The 6,264-nt window shown below is 49.6% G+C and overlaps 2 pseudogenes; both read right to left on the bottom strand.

Moving 5' to 3' along the window:
• LOC105527495 overlaps positions 1–465 on the bottom strand; it is a 6,233-nt pseudogene extending 5,768 nt beyond the window's left edge.
• Positions 466–5,208: 4,743 nt separating this feature from the next.
• LOC105527494 lies at positions 5,209–6,052 on the bottom strand (annotated as a pseudogene).
• Between the last annotated feature and the right edge of the window lie 212 nt (positions 6,053–6,264).

Below are 6,264 nucleotides of genomic sequence, written 5' to 3'. Positions count from 1 at the left end.
CTCTCATTTAGGCCCCTCCTGTGGACCCCAAACCACAAACCACGACTGCAGTACCCGGTTTATGAATCGCCGTTTGCTCAAACACACCGTTTAACGTTTTAACACAGCCTCACGTTAATTTTAGGGGGAGAAAGGTGGGACAGGAAGCTCCATGAACCACAGCTCCTCCCACGCTGGAACCCCTCACACCGAGTCGGGGCTCTCCCGGATCACCCTCCCGTGGTCACCGCACTACCTGGGTGGGGGAGGCGCGGGGTTCGGAGAGGGCTCCGGCCGGCGCCCACAGGTACATACAGGACGCAGGGGTCCCGCTGTCCGCGCCGCCCGGCCCTGCACAGAGGGGACTGAGGCCCGGCTGCGCCGCGGCGACTCGGTCCGCAGGTTCCGCAGCCGATGGCTGCTTCCAGCAGGTTTCAACCAGCCCTCTTCCCCACTTCGGGAATCCAGGCGCAGTCCACTCACCATTCCTCGGCTTCCCGGGGGTCCTGGCGTCAGCTAGGGATGTCCCAATACCCGCAGGTCACACGGTGGCAGAGGCTGCTGCAGAGCCACCTGGGCCTCCCGGAGCCAAGAAGTAGCAGCAGAGACTAACAGAAAGAGCCTAAACTGGCGAAGGCGAGACAAAGCGCCCGCCAGCCAGATCCTGGAAGCCGCCCTCTCCTTTCCCGCGGCGCGCCTGATTGAAGGGTCCCCACCCCAGCGTCCCTGATTGTATGGGGCTTCAGGCCCCGCCCCCTCAGGCCCAGAGTGACAGGAGATTGCGATCTCACCTGAGGCTGGATGAGGCCAGAATGACCGTTTTGGCCTAGCGGTTTATAGGGGGTGCGTCCTTCCTGCCCTGGGATCTGACCACGGAAGGAGGACATTCGCATTTAACCTTGTATACAAGGTTATAGCTCTCTGTGCATAATATAGATATAAAATTGCAAGCAATGTAATGACAATTCTGTAACTGCTCAGTGGGTTCACCTTGCCCGCTACCTAGACAGTGCCGGTTTCTCAAGACGGGGGAATAGCAATAGAGAAGGAGTAATTCACGCAGAGGCGGCTGTGCGGGAGATCGGGGATTTTATTTTATCTTTTTATTTTATTTCATTTATTTTATTTTATTTTATTTATTTTTCTGAAACAGAATCTTGCTCTGTCGCCCAGGCTGGAGTGCAACCTCGGAGTTTTATGATTATTCAAATCAGTCTCCCTGAGCATTTGGGGATAAGAGTATTTAGAAAGTTTATTTTGCCAGGGTTCAGGATGCTTATGCATGACACAGCCTCAGGATGTCCTGATGACAGCTGCCCCAGGTGGTCAGAGCACAGCTTGGTTTTGTTGAAGATAAATGCTCGGTGCCCCAAAGTGAAACCAGCACTCAAGTGAAAGTTTTATCAGCAACCCAATTTACCTCTGCGGAAGCGTGCAGCTCGCATCAATCACAGTCGCAAGAGCACTAAACAAAGGAAAGCCGGGGTTTTTATTCCTAACGCAATCCCTACCTCTGGCATGGGCTGGGGCCAGACCTCAAGATCTAATCTGACCCCGTTGGCTATTTGTGAATACTTTCCCAGGTAAGGAAGGGGGAAGGGAGTCATGAGTTACAACGGTGGGACGTGTGGTTTCGAAGGGAGAAATGGGTGCAGAGCAGGTAACCAAGGGAACAGATGTGAGTGATTGATTAGAACTGATGGGAAGGTTGTTTACAGTAACTAAGGGCAAGGAGGCATGGAGAACAAGAAAGTTGGGTTTGACAACAAAACACAAGAACATTAACATGCCAAACCTTGGGAGAGAAACTGACTGTATCTGACAGTTTTACACATTTTAGGGAGACAGGAGACATCAATCAACATATGTAAGATGTACACTGGTTTGATCCGGTACAACCTGAAGCAAAAGTGGGTCAACTCAAAGCCAGGAGGGGGCTTCCAGGTCACAGGTAGGTGAGAGACAAACGGTTGCATTCTTCTTTGTTTCTGATGAACCTTTCCAAAGGAGGCAATAAGATATGCATTCTTCTCAGTGAGCAGCAGATGACTTTGAATAGAATGAGAGACAGGTTTGCCCTAAGCAGTTCCCAGATTGACTTTTCCCTTTATCTTAGTGATTTGGGGGACCCAAATATTTTCCTTTCCAATTTCCCCCTTTTGTTTTAAAAATCTTTTGGAGAAAGCATTTTAGAAGAAAATCAGTCTCTGGTGTCAGGTTTTGTCTGACTTCTCATGGAGTAGCTGGGATTACAGGCGTGTGACACCACACCTGGCTAATTATTATTATTATTATTACTTTATTTTTTTGGTAGAAACGGGGGTCTCCCTCGGTTGCCCAGGCTGGTCTCTGGTGCCCAAGGCCGGGCTCCCCCTAATCTCTACAAATAATCTCTACAAATAATCCAGTGAAGGAACACCAGAGCGTGGAAAGCCCAGGACGACCGACAAAGGACTCCCAAGTAGGTTTTCACTTCAAGCCCTAGGGTAAGCAGGGCGCTCGGAGAATTCCAGGGAAACCTCGGGAAAATGTGGGTCGGGCTGAGAGTGAGTTCGCTAATTACTTAAGCCTTATGCGGCAGTTACTGCGCCGCGGAGGGGTAATTGTGAGGACCCAAAATCTCACATCTTTGTTCCATCTGGTAGACAAGTATTCTCCTTGGTTCCCGGAATATGGAACCACGAATGTAAAAGATTGGGACAAGGTCGGATCAGACTTAAAACGATCATAACAAGAGGGCCACGATATTCCTGTCTCTGCTTGGTCTGTGTGGTCCGCACTGGAGCACTGGAGCCCTTCCACACTGAGGAGGAGAAGGAGGAGTTTCAGGATGACATAGGAAAGTTGAATAATCAGGAGTCTAATTATCAGCAAAGTGAACCATGACAGTCTAGTTTTAAAAAGGGCTAGAAACGAGAAGGCATGTATGTATGCTAATCTCCAAAAACGTAGAAAAGAAACTGTGCCACTTACTGCGCCTTTAGGGGAAGGTCTGGAATGGCCACCCCCAGGCCAGCCTCAGGAATTTTTGGAAGGGGAGCCTGAGATGCGCCTTGCGGCTCCCATTGTTGCAGGCCCCGCCAGTAACTATGGCGAAGGGAAGCTTCAGGCTTGTCCAACAGCCAATTACCACAAGGGAATGATCCAGGCTTGCCCACCTGCTAACTATGTAGAGTGCTGTGAGCTGGTCCAAATACAAATTATGGCACAGGGACAATCCAGGCATCCATTTGCCAGGCACAAGAAATGGGGAATTTGAATGCTTGGCAGTTTCTGGTCATTATTTCGCCAGCTGAGTAGGCTAGAGAACTTGCTCAAGCATGCTGGGAGCCATTTTCTTTTAAAATATTAAAAGACTTAAAGCAAACAATTGGACAATATGGGCCAAATTCTACTTACGTTCATTCCTTGTTACAATGTGTGGCTTATAACAGACGTTGAATACGTATGGATTGGGAGGCATTAGCCCGATCCACCCTGTCCCCCTCTGAATTTCTCCAATTGAAAACCTGGTGGACAGATGAAGCAACAAATCAGGCACGCAGAAATGCTCAAGACCAACGTCTCGTTAATATCACATCTGATCAATTGCTTGGTGTCGGACAGGCATGGAGTACTCTAAATCAACAGATGGTAATGGGTGATAAGGCTGTTGATCAGCTCGGAACTACATGCCTAAGAGCCTGGGAAAAAATTCACCACGCTAGTTCTGCTTATCCTTCTTTTAACACAGTTCAACAGGGTCCAAGGGAGCCTTTTCCAGATTCTACCACTCCTTTGCTGGATGTCGCTCAAAAGGCTATTTGCAGTTCTCATGCCAAGAAAGTGATTGTTCAGCTGCTTGCTCATGAAAATGTTAATACAGTATGTCAGGCAGCAATTAGACCTATTAAGGGATTGGCAGATCTAAATGAGGAAAAACTTTAAGTGAATACATTAAAGTCTACGATGGCATTGGGGGGGCACTTATATAAGGCCAGCCTCCTTATATAAGGCCAGGGGGAGAGAGGGGAATGCTATTACTCCCCATATCGTGGGGGGTTCCTCACCCCTTGCGATGAGGATCGTAACAGCGAAGGGGAGAGAGGGAGTTGCTATTACTCACCATTACGATGTGGATCGTAATCATTACTCCCCCTGCAATGTGTGTCCATTACTAACAATCTCCTTTGTTCAGGATATTAGGAACAATTTCACAGTTTTTGTGTACACAGCCTGCGATAGGAGAAGAATACCATCCTTCTCCTATCGCACCTCTGGATATTAGGAACCATACCACACAATGGGTGTACACTTTTTGGGAGATTTGGGGTAATGTCCTCCTGTGTTTCCCTGAATATTTGGAGACATATCACAGGGTGGCTGTACACCCACTACTCTCTTGGCAGGAACATCATACTTTACCTACTGGAAATCAGGAGCAATATCACAGACTGGGTGTCAAGCCACTGTCATATTAGAAGTAATATCATGCTCTCCCCCACAAGTTATGAGGAACAATAACACAGGGGGGTGTGTACCTTCTCCGGTAGTGGAAGTAGTATCATCATCTCTTCCTTTAGATGACAGTGTAGCAGGACGAGCTGCAGACAAAACTCCTCAGACACCAGATTAAAGAAGGAAGAGGTTTTTTATTTGGCCGGGAGCATCGGCAGACTCACGTCTTAAGAACTCAGCTCCCTGAAGAAGAAATATGTGGCCTTTTTGGGTCATGATAAATCAAGCATGCGTGGAAAATGTGACGAGGGGCTACATGCATCAGCTAACAGAACAAAAAGTTTTGCAGTGCTTTCTCATACAATATCTGGAATTTACAGATAACACTAGTAGTTTTGGTCAGGGGTTAATATTATCATTATTATTTTAACCACCAGGGCCAGGTGGTGGTGCCAAGGTCGTCTAGCTATTTATCTTACTTCTGTTTCTTTCCAACTTTTTGCTTTCTCCTCCTTCTCCTGTCTTATAAACTAGGGAAAAGGGGAGACAGGGAAAAGCTGGGAAAGAGCAGAAGCGGTGGTCTCATTCTATAGTAACACACCCCAGCCGAGGCAGGGCAGGTGCACCCCTCTCCTCATAGGCTGCCCACCTGGCCTCGCCTTGGCCTCACCATTGTGGCAGCCCCGGTGCTGCTGCAGGCAGGGTGTGCTGCTCCCAGGCCCCAGGCGCTTGGGGACTTGTCTGGAAGGGGGCAAAGCACCCATGCTCACTCAGCATCACCAGCATGCGGGTTCACAGGCCTGGCACTTGGCACACAAGGGACCTGTACCCCCATGGTAGCCTTGTGGGGGCACTCTTTTGTACTTGGCACAGGGAAACCGATGCTTCAACAAGAATGACCAGCCCCTCTGCTGGCAAAGAGGAGAGAGGAGGGCCTGGCTCAGCCCAAGTCCTCTGTGACCCCGTATCTTGCTTCCCTGATGCAGCTGGAGGAAAGACAGCTGCACCTGTGCTCAGCACAACCCTCTCATCCTCCCACCTAGCGACAAACCATAATAATGGCACGGATGATACGTCCCCAGAATCGAGACCTGCCAGGGTCTGGGCTGAGCTCTCACTGTGAACCCAGGAGATGGCAGGAAAGGAGGTGAAAGCTATGAAGCCCTTTCCTGTTACCACAGAGACTGACCCCAGGGAGCATTGCCCAGCCTGCAGCTGGCTCAGGGACTGGGTAGAGAGAGGGATGAGCCCCATCCAGGCTCCAGGCAGTCCCTCTCTGTGCCTGCTGAGGCCCTGCAGGTGCCCTCTGTTCAGTGAGCGTCAGTCCCCTTCCTCCATCCAGCAAATGGGAAGGTGGTGTCTAAAGTGTGCCTATGAGAAAACTGTGCTGCTGTAAAAATAACTTAATGTCCAATATCCCTGTCCCTGCACCCTGACAAAGCCTGTGCTGGGCCACCGGCCTGCCTCCTGGCCTGTGGTTCTGCCAGGTAACGACAGGATCGCAGCACCTCTGCCCTCGACCACCTGACCAGAAAGTCACCCCACCTGGCTGCTCATGGGAGGGAGGCTGAAGCCAGGGCACTGGCGCAGGAGTCATCCCCTGAGGGCCTGGGGAGCTATGCAGAGTAACAGACATCGTTCAGTATATTCAGGCAAAAAATGAAAACATTGTTTTGAAAATAGACCCCCAACATTATCATCTATGCATCTGAAGGCGGAACCCACTCTGCATGTCCAAAATGGGCATTTACTACACTGAGGAGTTCAGCAAAATTTCTATTAAGTTGGTGCACAAGGTTTTGCACCAGCCTCACAGAAGAGTCTGAAGGAATTTTAATATCTTTATCC

Source organism: Colobus angolensis, unplaced genomic scaffold, assembly GCF_000951035.1.
Source record: "Colobus angolensis palliatus isolate OR3802 unplaced genomic scaffold, Cang.pa_1.0 Scaffold629, whole genome shotgun sequence".
NCBI classification, from domain to species: domain Eukaryota; kingdom Metazoa; phylum Chordata; class Mammalia; order Primates; family Cercopithecidae; genus Colobus; species Colobus angolensis.
Note: the sequence above shows the minus strand (reverse complement) of the source record. Positions and strands in the feature narration are given on the sequence as shown.